Below are 21355 nucleotides of genomic sequence, written 5' to 3'. Positions count from 1 at the left end.
AGCATATGAGTGGGTTTTGCTTTTCGATCCATTTTGCAACTCTGTGCCTTTTTATTGGTGAGTTGAGTCCATTTATATTTAGGATGATTATTGAAATATGAGATCTTCTTATATATATATAGCCATTTTATCTTTTGCTTTCTGGTATCTCGGTGTTTCAATTGCTTCCTTGTCCTTCTGTTTCTGTCTGTTATTTTAATCTCGTGGGGTTTTGTGGGTTTCCCCTTTGGTCCTTCTTGTTTTATATTATATGCTTCAGTTCTAAATCTTTGGTGTGTGATTAACCATTACGAATATGAAAACGGTAGTTATACATATATACAGTCGTCCATTTTCTTCTGTGCGTGCCTTATCTACATTCCTCTTTGCGAATTTGGATCTTTGAATCCTCCCTTTTTCAGTCATTGTTGTCTCAATTTGTCTCTATGAATGCTGAACATTCATTACTGTCTTGGTATAGCAAATCTCTTCTTATCGTTTAGGTTTATAATGCCCTGTTCTTAGTAAGGGCTGCACTCTTCTGCTTCTATTTGCCTGCTAGTCACCTTACCCTTAATTATATATATATTTTTTTGTCATTTTGTTTTAGGTGACCTGACCTCTTTCAGTATTTCCTGTAATGCAGACCTTGTAGTGGAGAATTTTCTCAATTTTTTATATATCTGGAAAGGTCTTTATTCTCTTTCATATCTAAAAGAGAGCTTTTCAGGATACATTATTCTTAGCTGGTAGTTCCTGTCTTTTAATAGTTTGAATATTTGATTCTACTTCTTTCTGGCTTGTAAGGTTTGTGCTGAGAAGTCTGATGATAATCTAATGAGTTTTCCTTTATAGGTTACCGTTTTCTTCTCCCTAGCTGCCCTGAGAATTCTTTCTTTGTCATTGATTTTTGATAATTTTAATACAATATGTCTTGGAGAAGGCCTTTTTTGGGCTGAGATAATTGGGCGTTCTGTTGACTTCTTGAATTCCAAGCTCCAGTTCCTTCCTTAGATTTGGGAAATTCTCGTCAACTATTTGGCTGAAAATGCTTTCTGGACGTGGTTTTATATTGTAGCGGTTAGCATGTCTGCTTTACAAGCACAAAGTCCTGGGTTTGTGCCCCAGTGGAGCCATGGTCCATGGCCTATGGCAATGCCACCCTGAACAAGCTCGATGTCTGATCTTGGAAGCTAAACAGGGTCGGGCCTGGTTAGTACTTGGATGGGAGACCACCTAGGAAGACCCGGTGCTGCAGGCATAAATAATAATAATAATAGTAGTAGTAGTAGTAATAATAATAATAATAATAATAATAAAAAATGAAAATGCTTTGTAATCCTTGCCCCTTTTCCTCCCCTTAGAGAATGCCCATTATTCTTATGTTTCCTTTCCTGATATCAGCTAGTTCTTGAGTTTCTCTTTCATGATTTTTCATTCTTCAGTTTCTCTCTTCTTCTTTCTGATTTATTTCTAGATTTCTGTCTTCAGTGTTACTGAACCTTTCTTCCATTTGATCGACTCTATTTCTCAAGCTTGCTATTTCATTTTTAATCTCGTTCAGTGTGTTCTGCATCTCCAGAAGTTTTATTTGATTCTTTTTGAGTGTGTCAATCTCTTTGCTGAAGAACTCATTCTGCTCATCTAGTTGTTTTTTCAGTTCCTGAAATTGTTGATATGAATTGTTTTGGATTTAATTGAGTTTTTCAGAAGTACTATCCTGAATTCCCTGTCATTTAAGTCGCATATTTCTATGTCTGTAAGCTTATTTTCTGGAGATTTTTCTCTTTCTTTCTGAAATGCCTTGTCACTTGGTTGTTCATGGTGTTTAATGGGCCATTTTTCCGCCTGGGCATTAATGGAATTGTATTCTGCTTTTTTTTTTTTCCAGAAAGATTTATTATATAAAGGTCTCTCTTTAGGTTGTTGTAAAGAAGGCGTTTTTCTTTTGGTTTCCAGTAGGTGGCATCTAAGCCTCTTGGATCCCTGCTTTATATAAAGTCTTAATAATGCCTTTTTTTTTCTTATAGATATTCAATCTTGCTCACTACCCTCAGTCAAAGTCCCTGTCAGTGTTAGTGACAGTTTCGGTAGTATTTGCTCAGAGTCTCCTGGGGCTCTGTGGTATTCGATCTCAGAGGATATGGGGGGAGGGACCCTCTGGATTGGGAGATGGGGGCTGCAGTTCATATCATTTGCAACTGTGGCTGGTGATAATCAATGTTGGTTCTCTGCGTCTCTTCTTCTCTGCCATCCCCACTTGTCTGCTTTCTGCTCTGAACTCTGGGTACTGCTGCAGGCGGCATGGAGCTTACAGCTCTCCCAGGCAGGGCTGTTCAGGGAACCCACCATACCTTCTCTCATCCCCCTTCTCCTATAGGGAGTTCTGGCTGGAAGAGGCAGCTTCTTTGTTTCTCCCAGTCCACCGCCCGACTCCTGGGGTTCTGACTTGTGGTATCTCTTATAGGCAGATTTCTCGCTCAGATATGCTGGTGTGAAGTTTGGGTGTTTTCTGTTGAGTTTTAGATGTTCAGCTTACAGTTGTTTCAAGGGGAGAGATCCAGGGACTTCTCTGTGCCATGTTTTTGACATCAATCTCATCTTTTCTATTGTAAGCATTTATTGTTATAAATTTTCCCTTAGAACAATTTAGACTACCATAAATTTGATATTTTGTAATTTCAGTTTTATTCAGGGCATGGTATAATTTCTTTTGAGCCTTCTTCTTTGTTGACCTATGGATTATTTGTCAAGTGCGTTTTAGAGTTTCCATGTTTTTGAGTTTTTTCTTGTTATCTTTCTGTTATTTATTTCTCCTTTGATTCCATTGTGGTCAAAGAACATGTATGATTTCAGTTTTTTTAAATTTAAATTTTGTTTTATGGCCCAGGATATGGTCTATTTTGACATTTTTTTCCCCTGTAGTCACTTAAAAACAAAATGTATTCTGCTTGTAAAGATGGAATGTTTTAGAAATGTTGATAAGGTCCTGATAGTTGACAGTGTTGTAGAACTCCTTTACTTCCTTTGAGAGTTTTGTTTAGTTGCTCTATCAATGTTTTGAAAGGGATGTTTTAGTCTTCAGCTATAATTGTATTTGTTTCTTTTTTCAGTTCTATCAGTTTTGCCTTACATTTTGCAACTCTGTTGTTTGGCACATACACATTTAGAATTATATTTTCTTGGTGGAATGCCTGTTTATCATGTAATGTTTCTCTCTATTCCTGTTAATGTTCTATGTTCTGAAGTCTGTTATTTGATATTAATTCAGAGATTCTTATTTTCTTTTGACTGTTTTCATTATATACCTTTTTCATGTTTTTATTTTCTACCTATTTAGATCATTCCAGCTGAAGTGAGTTTTATATATATAGCATGTAGTTGAGTCATGCTTTTTTAAAAATCCATTTTATCAATCTATTTTAATATATTCTATTTACTTGATTTACTTTTAAGGTAATTATTGATATATTAGACTTATGCCTGCCTTTTTTTCTTTTGTTTGTTGCCTCGACTCTCGTTTGTTTTCTTTTTCCTGACTTCCTATAAGTTACTTGAACATTCTTTAGAATTTCAGTTTGTTTTTTATAATGTTTTTGACTGTTTCTCTTTGTATAGATTTTTTTAGTAGTTGCTCTGTGTATATTACCCACCCATAACTTATTGCAATCTATTTGTTTTGACATTTTACCAGTTTATGTAAAGTATAGAAACCCTACCTTCTTTTACCTTCTCTCATTTAATAGATAATTTGTTTTAACATGTTTATATACATTGAGAATCACATTTTTCAGTGTTTTGTTTCAGTAGTCAAACATAATATAGAAAACTGAAGAACAGAGGAAAGTCTTATATTTATTCATATTTTTGCTTTTTCTGTGTCTTTTTCTTCCTAATGTTTTAAGATTTTCTCTTTCATCATTTTCTGTGTAGAGAATTTACATATGCCATTCTTGAAGGTCAGTCTTGCTCATGAAAAATTTTCTTATCTGTCCTTATTCTGAGATAATGTCCTGGTTTCCCTCAGGCTGTTTTTCTGGATATAGAATTTTGGATTGTAGTTGTTTTCTTTCAGCCACTGAAAAATTCTGTGGCACTTCCTTCTTACATCTATCATTTCTGATGGGGGTGATAAAAAACTGTTCTCATTTAAATTGTTTTCTCCCATAGTATGAGTAATGCATTATATCCCTCTGGATGTTTTCAGGATCTCTCTCTTTGTCTTTTAGTTTTTGGAAGTTGATCTATGAAGTGTCTTGGTGTGAATTTATTTGGGTCCATCCTATTAGCAGGGCTCTCATTCTTGAATCTGTAGATTTATGTCTTTAGCCAAATTTGGAGAATTTTCAGCCATAATTTTTTTTTAAAACTTTCTAGGCCCACCCTCTTTCTCTTCTCTTTCTAAGGGACTCAGAAGACAAGAATGTTAGATCTTTTGTTTATAGTCCTAATATTCCTGAGACTGTGTTCATTTTTTATTCAAATTTAATCTTTTAGTTTTATTTTATTACTGTGCTTTTATTTTTTATTTAGAAAACCATATTTAACATAAAATTTACCATTTTTATCATTTCTAAATGCACAAGTCAGTGGCATTAAATATGTTTATGTTGTGTAACCATCAATATTATTTATTTTCCAAACATTTTCATCTCTCCAAATAGAAACTCTGTACCTTTTTATCAATAATTCCCCGTTCTGCTTCCCCTCAGCTCCTGGGATTTTATAATAATCTACTTTCTGTTTCTATGATTTACCTATTTTAGATGTTTTATATAAGTGGAATCATACAAAATTTGTCTTCTTATGACTGGCTTATTTCACTTAGCATGATGTTGTCAAGGTCCATGTTACAATATTATTAGACATTTATTCCTTTTTAAGGCTGAATAGTATTCTTTTGTATGTATGAACCACATTTTGTTTATCCATTTATCTGTTAATGTACACTTGGGTTATTCCACCTTTTGGCTACTGTGAATAATACCACTAAGAACATGAGTATACAAATATGTTTATTTTTTTCGCTTTTAGGTATTTTAGGTATATTTTAGGTGTGGAATTGCTAGCATATAGTAATTCTGAGTTTAACTTTTTGAATAACTGATGAACTTTTTTCTTTTTTTTTTAAGTCTGTTTTCTCTCTTTTATTCATATTGGGTAATTTCTGTTGTTCTAACTGCCAGTTCATTGATTCAGTTCTTTCCTTTGTCCTCTCCATTCTGCTGTTGAGCTTGTCCTTTGGGTATTTTTTTTGCTTATAATATTTTTCAGTTCTAAAATTTCTATTTGGCTTTTCTTTATATTTTCTCTTTTATGAGACTTTTTACGTTCTCATTTATTTCAAGTGTTTTTGTTATTGCTATTGGGAACACATTTATGATGGTTGCTTATAAATCCTTATCATGTAATTCTAAAATCATCATCATCTCACTATTAGCATCTGTTAATTGTGTTTTCTTACTTATATTGAGATTTTTTTGTTTTTCTATGTAATGAGTGATTTTCTTATGAAATGTGGACATTTTGGGTATTATGAGACTCTGGATCGTATTTAAATCTTGTGTTTTAGCAGACCTTTTCTGGCACTGCTCTGGTTGAGAAAGTGGGCAACTCCTCATTACTACTTGGTGTGGGTAGAAGTTCAGGCCTGTCATTTGGCTCTTGCTGATACCACCTTGGCTGGGGAAGGTAGAGGTGTCTTGTTGCTGCTCTTCAGGTGGTCTCCAGATACCTTGGGAATGGTGATGTTCAAAAACTGATGACCAGGTGGTGAACATCCTGACTCTCCAGTAGGCTTCTTCTAATACCACCCCAGTGAGTGAGAGGGCTGCCTCATTGTCTCTAGTTGGAGGAGAAGTCTAAATTCCACTGACATTGCAGGATGGGATGTTAGTGGCTTGTTACTGCTAGGGAGAGATAAAAGTCTTGGCTCCCCATGCAGCATTCTCTGACACCACCTTGATGTTACCCTGGCAGGTAGGAGGCATAGGTAGAAGTCTTGGCTCTCTTAGTGGATACAGCTGGATCCAGGGTTTTCCAGTGGTGGTTGGCTGCTGTAGGGCAGTTTTCTGAAAGTTTTTTGTGTTGCTAATCTGTATCTTTCATGGAACTTTGACTAGATACAGTAGGCTTTTCTTGGGACTTATTTTGTCCGTGCCAGTTGATGTTCCAAGTTCCCATTTTCTTGTGCTCAGTTGGGAGTTTATGATGCAAAGAGAAAACTCAGGAAATTCATTACTTTGATATTTCTTGTGTCCCAAGTTTTCTAGCCATTTTGCCGCTTCTCTTTATGTTCCAGAATCATCTCGTGTTTGTTTAAATATAATATCTAGGAGTTTTCACTGTACTTATCAGAAATAATAGGGAAAATTACATCTATTTCCTCTTACTGGAACTATTTCTTTATCTTAAAAGTATTAATAGTAATTATTGATATACCTACATTACAATGTCGCTTTGATGTTTAAGTGAGATAAAATTGAAAGAGGATTAGGCACTTAACTTCTGTTTGGACATCAGTTATTCCTAAGTGGACTATGGGAGTCATGTTGCTCTAGAGTAAGTAAGAGTTAGATGTTTTATGAGATTCCTACAAAGAAATGAAAATCCACACATACTCTTTTTTTTCTCCCTGACACTACCATACCCATTTTTCACTCCCTCTTTAGCATATTCCATAAAGAGATTTTACTCAAACTTGTGGTTTGCTCATGGAACACCCCAAAAACAATTTTAAGTACTGAACTATTAATTAAGCACCTTGTAATTGCCGGGCACCGTGCTAAGTTGCTATCATTGATTTTCTAAATTCATCCTGTTAGATTGCTGTTATATTGTTTTGTAGCTGAGGAAGTAGAGGCTTAGAGAAGTCAAATAATTTTCTAAGGTCACTTAGCTAGTAAGTGGGAAAGCTGAGATTTGACGCAGGTGTTAGAGTTTAAAGCTCACCCTCTTAACCTCTATGTTCTATTTCTTACCTCCATCCTCTCTTTTACTTCATCAAGCCAAACTCTTTAGAGCTTTCTGTTCCGTTGGTTAGGGTATCTAGTCAGAATTTTTAAGTATTTTATTGTTTTGTTTGTTTGATTCATTAAAAGGTAAAAGATATTATCCAGTGTTATATTCTCAAAGTGCCATAGTTGTTTTATCTGCAAGTGTATTTGTGTGGTTTTTAATATTTCTGGTAAAATTTAAGATGTGACCAAGTGACTGTATTCTCCCAATTGATTCATTTTTAGTGTCACTTTAATTTTATTTCCGAAAGATTAAGTCACTTTTCTATTGCAGAGTGCTTGAGTGAATAATTCAGCAATTATTTATTGAGCCACTACTGTTTGGTAATCACTGTGCTGGGTGCTGGGATTTTCAGTAACATATTTCTTTGTTATTGAGATTGTTCTGCGACCTTAGTTATATCTTTCTTAGGAATCTTTTAATTCACAAGTCATTAATAAGTTATTCCTTTTTTTTTGTTTTTAAATTTCAAAAGGGTAGTTCTCTAGAAAGCATGTGTGTTTTGTAAGAAAGAGTTAGGTTTCATTTTTAGGAAGATATTGATTCTCCTCAAATTAGGTACACCAGTGTCTACAGCTTATTTTTCAACGCAAATAGAGACTTCGTAGGTGGATGTTTTGCTGCTTAAGCCATGAGTGTTTTGAGATAGGAGAGTCAATATGCGGAAACAAATCACTTAAACTCTAAAGTTGAATGCTGAGAAAAGTTCTTGGTAGGAACATGACCTGACAACGTGCCTGGTAGACCTTGTCTGTATAAAATAAAGCTTCCAAAACTAGAGGAAAATGGTTTCTAAAACAAATAAAAGCTTAAAGTTAATGGTACACTAAGTAATAATCTTGCTATTGTGAAATTAATACTTTCTACTTTATTGGGGTGGAATTGTAGAATTTTATTATTGGATAGGTCCTTAGAGGGCATTTGCCCAACCCACTCATTTTACAGAGAAGAAACCCGTAACCTGTAGAGGTGAAGTGATTTCTACTGCCTTTTTATGATGGAAGCAGGGCTGGCACTCAGCCTCCTAACTTGAAGTCCTGGGCCCTTTTTATTGTATCGCCTGGAACATATGTAAATATTTTTTGTTGAACTCTGATATGATGGCATAAATAATAGCAGTATTGATTTTCTGTAAATGCTTCATTCTAGTCTCATATGTACCCAGGATTCTTCCATTACAGAATTTCAGTTTTCTCAACTAGGGATTGTAGATAAGGCACTTTACATAGTTCATTCCTATTTGAACTCTATATAGGTTTATGTGTTGTTTTATTAATCTACATCATTGTTTATTAGCTTGCTGGACTTCAGTTGTTGGTCATAGTCCCTCCGCCTTTTCACTCTTAGGAACTTGTCAACCAACTTATACTTCAGGTCTTCAGGGATAGAGAGTCCTTGTGGACCCTAGTTTGGCTCATTTCACGGTGGGATGGCTTTCATTAAAAAAAGTGTGTGTGTGTGTGTGTGTGTTTATTTATTTCCTTGGGTTGAGACACAATTAGCTTGCTTGTAGCTTCCTCAGAGTGATTCTTCTGAGTGGATGGGATGGAATACATCAAATTTCCCTGTTTTCTGCCTAGATGTTCCAGGTTGTTTGAGCCATTCCTTCCTGATTTTAGATGATTTACTATTCTATATGCGTTATTTTCTTGATATCCCTCCTAATGTGAGCCCCAGTACTTAAATGGGCACTTGAGAAATAGTCCAGGTCCTAAGGGAGCAAGCTGGTCTCTCTTTTTCAGCAGTCACCCCTGGGACCTCTTCCCTCAACCTAGACCTCACCAAGCGATCCCCAAGGCTTGGGGCCTGGGAGTTGGGCTTTGAGAAGCAAACTGTAATAATACATTTCCTGTGTCCTCACCTGTTAATCTTTTCCTGAAGTCCCTCTCCTTGTATATCACCTCAGCATTGGTCATTCCTTTTGTATTGTGTAGGAGGAAACCCTACAGAACTGAGCTGGATGCACTACTGTAGTTTTATGTCCCTTAAGTACTCTCAGCCTCAGCGTTTTCAGTTGGGTAATGAGTTGCGTCAAACCTACTCATGTAGGAAATAAGTGAAATAATGCATATGAGAATTCTTTGTGAACAATAAAATGTCCTGTAAATATAACATCTCACTGTTGCTGTAACCCTCGTTTCTACAGAATTTATAGTTCGATCAGCCAAGTGAGTGCTAGCCTGGAATCTTCCACAGGTTCCCTTGGTGGTGATTGCTTTTGACTCATGATGTATCGGGACATCTATACACAGTGGACATAGACTAACAGGCATTTGAAATGCCTACATTTATTATTTTTCAAGAAACTAGAATTTCTCATTTGAAAGCTAGGACTTCCACAGCTCCAGAGGAAAGGACAATTGAGCAATTTTTATTTATTTATTTTTCCTGTGAAATCAGTTCAGTGAGAGACTCTATGTGCATTGTAACCCTTAAGTCCTTTGCCTAGTTTCTCTGGCCCTAGGTACTTTGGAGTGATGAATTTGTTAAGAGTCAGACATGTGCAGTCTATTCAGACATGCACAGGGCTCTTCCTCTCCACCCCCAAGCTAAGCAGCCCCTTTGGAATATCTAATGAAATCCATGCTCTTGCATGAGGCATTAAAACAAAGCAGGAAGCCCTGGAAATGAGCCCGAAGAGGTATTATTGCATATGTTGGTTTTTATTTGCCTGTTTTGACAGTGTTGTGCAAATGAGGGCCTTGCTGATACAACTGAATCACAGTGAGCTGTCTTTGCTGTCTAACTATCCTTCATAGGTGTGGCATTAGACTTGCCTGGCAAACCCACTTTGAGACAATGAAAAGACAGAACATTATCTTCTTGCTGGTAACAGGGCGGGTTATAATTGTTTTTACTTAGTTCTTTGAAGTAGGGTCTTAATGAGTGCTCGAAATTTTATTTATTGTCCTGGAGATATAGATCATTAGTTTATTTTACAAAAGTTCACTTATCAGCCTCTGAGATGAAGGATATAGTAGCTGAAATTGATCTGATTTTAAGATAGCCATAAAAGTGGTCTATATGCTACCAATAATATAAGTAGATGTTGTTTCCCAATAGTTGGAATTTAATTTGTAGTTTCAGACGACTTACTTTGATAAGACATTTCTCTTGGGTAATGAATAGCACCGATGTGCTAAGAGATTTTTCTCTTTGTCTCTGGTTAGGGGAAATCAAGCTGCTAACTGCAGCAAGCTCAGGAGTGAATTCTTGGCAACCCCAGGACCCCATACTTTGCCTTGTTGACAGTCTGATGATACCATAGGCATTTTCTTAATGCCATGAGCACAGGTATTAGAAATGTAGGGTCTGCTGAGCCATGCCCTGTTTTCTATTCACAGTCTCCTCCCCATACCCCCAACAAGGATCTAGGGTGTGGATAGTTCAGTGTAAATTTGTCACCACTTCTGTAGAGATCGCACAGAGTGCATATCTTGTATGTTGTTGGTCTAAAATATCATCTTTATACGTTCAGGGTAGCAGAAGCTTTAGTTTTTGCTGTTGTGTCAGGATAGTCACCTGGATGTCAGTGCATTGGGGTGAGTTTAACGATAATGGTAAAAAATACTATGTGTGTGTGTGTGTGTGTGTGTGTGTGTGTGTATACACATATATGCACATATAGACACACACACACACACACACACACACATAATTGTAGCTTAAAAGTTCCAAGACTTGTTGGCCATGCACTATTTTTCAAGTTAAGCTGGAGCTGAAACTCCCCCAACCTGGCTATTGATGTTATTACTTCCTCTGGGTCTTCCTCAACTGTAAAATGAAGAGGTCGACTTGGTGGCCTTAACGTCTATTCTCTCTGCCTTTCTAACTCCAAGGTAAGTCCTAAATCCTATTTCAGGCATTAGTTTTAAATGCCTCCCCTGCTTAGCTCTGTTATGCTGAGAATAGGATGGGTGGAATTGCATCTTCTGTCTCTTCCCTTACCACGGGGTGCTCTAATTGAGTGCTAATAGAAGGGATGGTGGCCAGAAGGCAAAATAGCCTTTGGAGTAGGAAGAAGAGTGAAGGCACTAAAGAAAATGAACACCTGGAGTGCAGCCCTTGATTAAAAAAAGATTTCACAGAGTAGTTACCAGTCCTGTCTTACTCTTTGAAGTCGAGAAGAATTGGTCTTGGTACCTATTTTGAGCCTTTTGTGGCCAGAGACTGAATTTTAGATATAATCTCTTTGCCCTTGTATAGGTCAATGCCTTATATAGGACTGGACATCATGTAGGTACTAATTATTTCTGCTTTGCTTTAACTTCCTGGAAATCACTGCACTTGTCAAGTAAATAAGACTATTATATTAAATATTATGTAGAAAAGATCCAAGCTTGTAGCTTCATCATCATTCTAAATATTGTGTTCATTGAAGCAGAGAACCTTGTCAAGACAATCATTACCAACACTTACAGAATGAAAGCAAGAGCTGTTAATGTTGGATAAAAGTTAAGGATTTTGTACTTTCAAAAGAAAGAGGGTTTAAAAATATTTCATTGGGAAATCTCTTCAGTGGAAGTCTCTCAAGACTTAAATATTTTTAAACAGAGGTAGATATAAAGAAGTGAGTAGAGGTGAAAAGACAGTAGAAGTAAGAGCTTTATGTCATAGTCATATTAAAGTTCATTTTTAAGTTAAAACAAGAAATCGTCAGCTTCCATGTATCCTGTTTTGCACGATAATTCTCTTCAATGCATCTTGAAGAACTGATATGAGAATTTGATGAAATGTCAGACAAGATGACAAACTTGTATCTTATTGACTGGAAGAGGTCCTTGTACTTAGACTCATATTCATCTATTTGTGGCTGTTGATTCTAGTCACCTCCATCCTCATCTTCATCCAGAAATTGGCATTAAATCTTAATCTTGTGTACATGCCTGCTTGGTAGATTTAGGAGAACAAGAACATGTAACCATGCCTGGTTAACCAGCTAAAGAGTTTGTCACCAGCTAGTTGACTTCAAGAGCCAGCAAACTGGGTTGCACACAATAGTTGTTTGTTACTGGATAATGTCACATCAAAACCTGCTCTAATGTTACTCTGTTAACTTCTTCTACTCTGTTAAGCCTTTCAGGGCCAGAGTGAAAAAAAAATCCCAGTAGAGTATCTGAACTTTAAATCATGGAGTCTTGAGGTGGGAATGTACTTTGACGGTCTAAGGCAGGGCTCCCGAATTTACATATTTCTTGAGATTAGACAGGAAGCATAAGTGAATGAATTGGGCAGGGGTAGGCAACAGGAAACAACACAGGGCTCTGGGAGACTGCAGAGATGTTCGAATTCAGAAATTTTGCAGGACATTATTCCTGCCTGATAGACAGTTCTGAGAGCTGATTCTGATGCCTTTTGGGGGACCCTGGTCCCTATGTTTCAGGTTATCTATCTTTTTCAGTGTGATGGCCTGATTACAAATAGGAAAAGGCACTTACCCACAGACAGATGGCTAGTAAGGTCCAGAGCCTGATGCTCACTCTGAGTCTCAGTGTGACGGTTTTCATACTACATCATGATGATATCTAAATGGTAAGGCAAGAGCATCCTAATTTAAATTAGGGATTAAAAAACTATTTCTGAACCATTTTTTTAAAGAGAGGTAACGTAATAAAATGTACTAATCTTAAGGGATAGCTTGATAAAATTTTATATATATATACCTTCAGGTCACTACCACCCAGGTCACCCCAGGAGTTCTCATAGCCCTTTCCACCCATCCCTCCCCCACAACACACTCACTGTAATCACAATTTACCATAGAACCAAGGCACCACTACGTGGAGAGCTGGTCCATCTGTCACTGGCCCGGTTCCTCCCCACACTGCCCCCTCTCACTGTTTCCTGCTTTAGATTCAATTTTAAAGAGCTATAGCATACACAAGGGTATATGTTGCTTAAGTTTTTCCCACATAAACTCAACAGAATGTTGGGTTTCTTTAAAGTGAGCACTCTGTGCCATTGCCTCACCAGGACCTAGGTGCCAACTCCCACAGGATGTCCCTTTTCAGAGGGTTCTTTTGCAATGTCAGCTGCTTTTATACAAAAGCATATTTAAGCTACATGGCATATGCCATGATATTAATTATTCGGATGCCACTTTTCCTCTGAAAGAACTTCAGAAGTTTTTTTTTTTTTTTTAATTTCATGATTTTATTAAATCAGAGGCCCATATTTCATTGTAATGGGCATAGCACTCCAAACCATAGTGATTGACTCACTGAAAATATAACTAAAACAACACCCCCAACAGAGCCACCTCACAGGCAATGCAGTTAAAAAAAAAAAAAAACAAACACAAAAAAACTGGTTCTCAGGCTGAAGCTGTCAAGCAGATTTTTTGCAGGGCTTCAAGTTATGAAAAAGCAGGATTCAGTCTGTCATTTCCTTTGATTTGTAGGAGGGGGTGGGAAGTAATACTGCTGCTTCCCCCTACCCCCTCACCCCTTTCTGGATTTTACCATATTCTGAAAGCAATGCATTAAGGACCTATAAATGGATTTTGGCCATGTCCTAGTGCAGGGATTAACGTAGAATTATAGGAGTTTCCCTGCATGGTGGTTGAGAAAATAGGGAGGATGCTGATCTCTTTTTTGGATGGACGTGGTGCTCTTTTCTCTTATCTGCAGATGTTCCCTATAAAGCAGCCTGTCACTTTGAAAAATGCATACACTGTACCATCTTGCAGTTATAAAGGTTAAGTAAGCATCTTGAACAGTGCCCCATTGCTTTTGTACTTTCCTTAATGTCAGCTGATAAAGGATTATTGAAAAAAGCTTGCCAGGAGATAAAAGGCTTGCAGGTTGAGGTTGAACAATTGAAATTTTCTGTTCCCAGTGTAGTAAATTACCAATGGCAGATTTAGCATTTGTTAATTATCAGAGCAGAGTACTAAGGATTGTTTTCTTTTGCCTAATTAATTACCTCATCTGGAGTGGAATGTTAATTCAGATAAATGATTATTTCTTAACACCTCTGAAGCTTTCCTTGGAGTCTCCTAGAGTTGCCAGTCCTAAAATATGGCTTACTCACATCCTGAGGAAGATGTGGGTGAAGAGACCATCATGGCTGCTCTCCTGGCCTTTTCCAGTCTTGGAAGGTGGCTGGATAATTTACTCAGACTTCTGGTGATAGAATTGGTTTGCTGTGTGCCATTTAGTGGAACATGAGTCAGCTTCCTTGAAATGTTTGCCTTATGACCAAGTTTTTTACTTTGTCTCTGAATTTAGTATTGGACACTCTTCCTAAAAAGACCTTTGGGAAAAATCATTTTGGGGCTCTTGTTGTGAACATTAAAGATGGCGTCCTTTGGAAGGACACTCTGGTTTCCTTACTTTTCATCTTCAAGTCATCTTATCCCCTCATGTTTACTGTTGGGGGAAAAAAGTATTTTTAGAATTCAGAATCCTAGGGACATGCTTTTATTCTTTCTTGGGTCCAAGTTGTAGCATTCTTAATAGTTAAAAGAATAATATTCAAAAAAGTTAAAATTATAACTTTCATACAGATATTAAATGCACATATGTCAAAGGGTGTATTTAACTTATTAAATGAGGGAACCAGGCATATGTTACTTCAGATTCAAAGGAAAAATCAAAGAGTCACAAATTTCTATGGAGTAAAGGAATGTTGAAAAGAATGTCAAATGAGCATAAAACTGACTTTTTCAGGGGAAGGGATAGGATCATTCTTCCTGAGGATAGAAATTTTTTTGCATATCTATAAACCGTTTACAGAGTTGTAAATAGTTTAGTCAAAGACAGAGGTACTTTTCCCTATCTAATGAGATGCTCCTCAGCGGCTCCAGCTTTCCTGGAAAGGAGGTCCAGTAATCACTTTTGCTTAATTTCAGGGTCAGAGGTTTCCCCTTACACAGTTTTGTGTAAGATTTTGGTCCAGTTCTTTAGAACAGAGATTCCCAACCTTTTTGGCACCAGGGACCAGTGCTCCTATGAGAATCTGATGCCTGATGGATCTGAGATGAAGCCGAGGCAGTGATACTAGTGCTAGGGGAGTGGCTGCAAATACAGGCAAAGCTTCAGTCCCTTGCCACTCACCTCCTGCCATGTGGCCCGGTTCCTTATAGGCCACAGACCGGTACCTGTCCGTGGCCCAGGGGTTGGAGACCCCTGCATTAGAATGATACTGTCTCTTCAAAGTAGATTAGAGATCAATTATGTGACTTATTTGTCTTTCTAGTAGAGAGCTTAAAGATCAATGGGGAGAAGGGCTGGTAGATCCAGGCCACTGGAGATGAGCTCTAGCTGCATGTGACCAGTCACCTTGCACTGCCTTACTCCTGATAGGCACTTAGGTTATGAGCACTCTTTTCATAAAGATGTGAAAAGGCAGCAGGCTTTTTTCTAAGATTACCTAAGGAGCAAAGTCTGGAGCCTGTTATTAAATGGATGGTCCTTTTTTCTTCTAGTATTGCCAAGCTGAGCTTTTTAAAAGATGTTGGAAAAATGCCTTCTGAGCCAGGAAGTTGTCTGATTAGCGAGGGACTTTTGAGACAGTCTGTTCAGGGACCATCCAGACCTACCGCACATAGTCACCTGAGTCTTCCAAAGATATTAATTAGAGTTCTGGAGGTGTGGTGGTGGGGTGCTTCTGTATATATATGTATATGAATGTATGTATGTATGTATGTATGTAAATATGTATTCATATGCCATATAAGTCAGAGGTTGGCTTTCAGAGGTCTGAAAAGTTCAGTAACTGTATGCAGTTTTCTGAGGTCTATCAGATTCTTGTATTCTCAAAGAGTTTTATGATTCTCTAAAAGTTTAAGAGCCACTTATTGGAAATTATGTCCTCAGTAATTATTCAGAATCTATGTGTTTCTATGTGCATGACTTAAAAAAGAAGTCTAGATCGAGATCCTGCCTATAATTATAGAGTCTACTGTGGTAGCCACAGCTGGATTGGGTGGTGTTACAGCCTTGCCCCAGAGCTGGAAGGCTCTGTGAATGCCCCTCCACACCAAGCCTGCGTGCATTGTGGGTGCACTGAAATAAAGCCACAGAGAAACAAAGAGCACCATATTACCATTAAGTCCAGCAGCCTCCTGGGGAGAGGCTGACCCAGAGGCCTCTGCCTTCTGTATTTGGTGCTCAGGAACCTATGGGTCACTCAGCCTTGCAGTCTGTTGTCCTGTGTCTCTGACTGACTGCTGACTTGGGCTTTGGTCCTAATACTAGGAAGTAGTGTGGTGTTGGTGGGCCGGGGGGTGGGGTGGCGGGGGAGCGGGGGACAGGAGTCTTAGTCCCAAAGAAAACAGATTTCTCCCCCTACTAGGCATTACGGTTTTTAAACCCACATATGTCTTTTTGCCTTCAAAACTAGGCTTTAGAGCATGTCAAGTGAGTGCCATGTCTCCAATAACACCTACTTTGTTCCAATATTGGATAGATTACTGTGGGGTTTTATATTTGAATATTCCCACATTCACTTTATTTAGGAAATAACTATAATAAAGCAATTTATTATTATTATTATTATTATTATTATTATTATTATTATTATTATTATTATTTCCATAGTGCTGCCAAGTGAGAGCAAATCAGTTCACAGTCAGTTTTTTTGTTGTTGTTGCTGTTTTCCTCCATGCTAGAGAAGAGAAAATGCAGCTCTCCTTTGCTGCATGTAGCCTTTTGCTGGGGTGTGGTTCCTTCTCCTTAATTTGTCATCTGAAAGCAATTTTGCTCAATTAAAGATTAGAATTAAATTTCAGTTGTAGGGCTTCTGTGCAGAGGAAATGATGCATTAATGAACACACAGATGTCATCTTGCATCCGTGCTGTTTGCAGAATAGTTTCTTCAGTATTCAAATAATAAAAGGGGCCCCAGCAGCGGGAGCATTGTTTACTCCTTGGCATACTAAGTGGAGACTCTTGCATTTATTTGCAAACTATTTTTCATTTTCTATACTGAGAGGGAAAACATATTTTATCTAAAATATTTGAAATAATGACTGCTAAAATCAGATAACAGGAGCATTAATGCCAGGTACCATGCAGTAAATTGCATAATGCTTTCGGGTTGGCACTGAAGCCATGATTTGTGAGGATGATAATGCTCTATCCAAATAGATGGGAGTTGAGTATAGAAGGAGAATATTCCTGGAAATAGACAACGCGACTAGTGAATTAAAAGTATAGTGGGAGAGGGAGAAAATGTGTAAGATCATATTTCATTTATTGGAAGACCCATCTGCTCTTCTGTATACACATTATGTAAGTTTTACTCTCTATATTACAAATATCCCGCAGGGTGGATAGGAAGTTCATATTTCTGCCTTCAACTATTTTTTCACTTACAGTCAGACATGAATGAACAGAAAGATTTATGTCTCATGTGTGGAATATTATAAGATGGTAGGCTTTTTTTTTCTTTTTAAAGAGAATTATATATTTAGATTGTGATATTTTCTGCACAGCTTTGCTTGATGTCTGTGACTTCTATGGAGGAGAAAATAGCAAGTTGATAGTGAGATTTTGGGGAGGTGGAAAAGGGTTTCTGTGAGACACCATTGGTTACTATGGTCTTTGGGCCTTCGGGCTACACATGCTCTTTGCGCCCATGCTCTTTTCATGTTTCCAGCTGGTGTCCAGACCGGTGTTCAGTGTGTCTGGACTTGATGTTAGGTTTTCGATGTTGTATTCTCTATACTGTGCAGAATTTCTTAAACGAGTTTCGAGTGCAGAGGGCTCTTAATATCAGGTGGCATCCACCCTGGTCATTGATGTCAATATGGATGAAATCTCACTTGAGGCCTTCTAATCTTCTAGTTCAAGGACCCTTTCTCAATCCTCTTCCCCTGTTACAAAAAGTCTCTGAAGTGTGTGACAGGGGTTAATGGTTCTCTCCTTGAAATGTTTTCTTTGCTGTGGCTTCTATGACATCACATTTTTCTTTTTCTTTATCCATATCTCATGCCAAGGCCATTTCTCTTCCAGTCTCATTTCCTTTCCTAACCCCTAACTGTGCATACTGCCCTGAGTTCTATTTTGCTGACAATTCTCATTTGCAGACCTCATCAGTGCACATTATCCATGATCAAAATGCCATTACTGCTCAATTTTTATTTCCAGTCAAAATTTTCCTTCCCAGCTACTTCGTGTCTTGCTCTCTCTCTGGATATTTCATTAGAAGCTCGATATGTTTAGAGTAAAATGTACCCTATCTTCAACTCTTTTTCATTCTTTCAATTCAATAATGGCTCCTACATTCTTTGAGCCTTTTTGGCTAAAAAAATTATTGGTGTTTGTAGCCTTCTCTCCTTCTTTGCCTCTTATGAGTTCTTCCTGCTCCTTGTCACTTGTAAGTCCTTTCCTCCTCCCCACTTTTTTTCGCTACTTGCTTTGTTCAGATCCTCATTACACATCATCTGCACAGTTTCAGTAGCCTCTTAATTGGCCTTGTAATTATGTTATCTCTTTCCCCAAAACCTTCCTGTAGTCCTCCATTTGTCTCCTTTTTTCAGCATACTGTTCAAAAGCCTTCCATGGCTCCCTGTTGCCTGACAGGTGAAATCCAAACTTCCTAGGCCTGGTGATTAGGCAGCCCCTTCCCTGTCGCAGCAGTCCAGCCCTATCTTTTACTAATTTTTCCATATAAGTGCTTGTTTTGTTCTCCTAATTCTCCCATGTCTGCCTTTCCAAAGCGCAGCTCAAATGCCTCTTCCAAGAAACCTTCCATGATTGCCCACTGGAGTGTACTCTCCCTTCTGCAGAAGCAAATGGCCACTACACTTCTATTTGGCCACCTGCCACATCCTGCAGGTATTTATTTAAAGACTTTATCTCCCTGCTGGATTTTAATTGCAGAGATAGCATGGACCATCTTAATCTTTTTGTATTTTTGGCAGAGCTTGGTCCGTTAACTTTTAATTCAAAATGTTGGACGTACTTGTTGGGAGAATAAATTGTAGAGCAAGCCCTTTCACATAACAAGTGCTAGAACATCTTTAGTTTGAGAAACCTAGGTGAGGTTGAGTTTATGGGATACACTTTTTAGGCCTTTTTTAGTCTTCCTGTCATGATATATGTCCTTCACTTATGGCCAGATAAGGCTGGTTAGAAACAGAGGAGCACAGGGTTTGGGTTGGCTTCAATTATGATTGAGAACTGAGTTAGTTTTTCTGCCCAGAGGTTTTCTAGTGTAGCCTAGGGTTGTGATTTGCTCAACAGTGCTTGCATCTAGTCACATATGTCTAATGAGCACTTAGATCCTGGCTTAGCAGGCTGGGGTTCAGGACTCTTAGCCTTTTTTTCCAGGCACTTGATGCTTCATGTGACAGGGCTTCTGTCAGCCTGTTAAAGGGACTCATGGGGTCATTCAGTGTTTCTTCAGCAGACATGAGCTAGATAAAGAAGTCCAGGAGACAGGGATTTTATGCCAGGTTTAGCCTTCACCGTGTTCTGAAGTGAGTTTGGAGCCTAGTCTGGTCTGTCTTTAAAAGAGGTGTAAGGAGCAATGGGAGCTGTGTTGACCAGCGACATCTTTTCATCTGCTTTGTTATGGGCCAGTTTAGGTGGTCTGAGGGTCAGGACACATTTCTGTGCTATTAAAGGATCCTGATTCCTTGAGCTTATTGTTGAGCTGGAGTCTAGGAGGCAGGCAGACCTAAGGATTTGGTGGAAGGTTGTAATCTGGGGCCATTGTCCCTGGGCTGCCTGCCTGAGTTAATCAGTAGGGTAGATCTTTAAATGGCCTTCCTTGCTTACCTACTTAAACTGAGCTTGAGCAGTTTCCATGTAATGCTTTTATAAGTAGATTATATTGACTCCCATTTAATATGAGCAAACTCGGTGACTAAGAGGAGAGAGTTGTTTTATTTTAAAAAGAACTGCCTGCATTCTTGCATTATATCTATTTGTTACTTCGTGTATGTGATTATAGATATTTTCCCCTTTTCGGTTTCTCCAGGGCAGTAATATTCTGGTTCTGAATTCTGGTACAGCATTTCCTCCTTGGCCTCTTGCTCTTGCCTTTAGAACTGTGGTTCTAAAACCAGATAAACATTTTATCTTTGTTCACCTCACTTAAGACTGCATGGCAGAAAAATTTCTTTTGTTATTCTTAGCTGACTTAACGGCACACATTTTTCTGTGCTTCACCTTCTCCCTCTACCCAACATCTTTTTTTTTTTTTCCTAATTAAAGTAACAGGAACGATTAGAAATTGGTAGCATTGGTAGCATTAGCAAATGAAAATATAGCATATCAGTTAAACTTGAATTGATATAAACAAAGAATTATTATTATTTTTTTTAGTATAAGTATGTCCCATGTAATATTTGGGAATATTTAAACTAGAAATTTATATCTGAAATTCAAATTTAGTTGGGCATCCTATATTTTATCTAGCAACCCTACATAGGCACATATTTGAAATAAAATTTCACCTTTAAGAAAATGTTATGAAGAAGTAAATCTAAGTTTACCGTATGTTAAATACCCCTAAAGTTCCTTTGCTATGCACAAATTGCGAAATAGTTTATGTTTCCTAAGTTTGGTAGATACTGTATTATATGCTATTTAAGTATAAGCTGCTGCTGGCTATCGGAATTGTTCATTTATTCTAAGATTCAGCTTTGTCTTTTTTGTTCTCTGAGAAGATGCTGCTTATTTTGGGATGACAATATCTGGCTCAAACAGTAAATATATCACAAGTATCTACTTGTTGCACATGATAGATCATAAAGCATGTTTCAAAGATGAATGTTAAAATTCTTGAGTAGAATTATTCTTCCTTCAAATTATGTCCAGTTCTCATATTTAGCACAGTTTCTTCCTTCATGAAGATTCTTAACACAAACATAGAGATGGTGAAGACAGTCAATTCTTGATTGACTGATGCTTTTATCCATGGCTCGTTTCCTTCCCTCTGCCACCTAGCTTATGTGCAGGAATACAGGCTAATTATGAAGCTAAATATGGTTATGACTACTTCAAAATCTAATAATGATACTGTAGCATTTGTTCCATGCTTTGCTTTTTTGCACGTTCTGATTTGATTCTCACGATAACCTATGAGGGAACAGCAATGGTTTGTCTTCCTATTTTATAAATGAGAAATTTGAATTTTTGGTAAGTGAAATGGCTTGTATAAGATAAAGCAGAACTTAAATCTTGATCTTGGGCCTTCTGAGCCAATGCTCTTTTCACTACCTGTATTGACTTTTAAATGTGAGCGATATGAGGATGAGGCAGTTTAGGAGTAATTGTACCAGTGTTCCCCTCTGCTAACTTGGAAAATGAAGAGTTGTCCTTATACCTGTGCATCGTGCTGGAAGAGGTATTTGCCTTTAGTTCAGAGCATGCCTATAATACACCTCAGTTCTTCTTGTAATAAT

The 21355-nt window shown here is 37.7% G+C and overlaps 1 protein-coding gene and 1 pseudogene across 1 annotated transcript in view; both read left to right on the top strand.

Moving 5' to 3' along the window:
- Positions 1-21355, top strand: part of LOC102897055 (autism susceptibility gene 2 protein) — a gene marked incomplete at its 5' end in the record, with an annotated part of 490671 nt that overhangs the window by 229748 nt on the left and 239568 nt on the right. The gene's annotated exons all lie outside the window — the stretch shown is intronic.
- On the top strand, positions 1125-1240 carry LOC112485283 (annotated as a pseudogene).

This window comes from Pteropus alecto, unplaced genomic scaffold (assembly GCF_000325575.1).
Source record: "Pteropus alecto unplaced genomic scaffold, ASM32557v1 scaffold68, whole genome shotgun sequence".
In the NCBI taxonomy this organism is placed as follows: Eukaryota; Metazoa; Chordata; class Mammalia; order Chiroptera; family Pteropodidae; genus Pteropus; species Pteropus alecto.
This window is presented reverse-complemented; position numbering and strand designations above follow the sequence as displayed.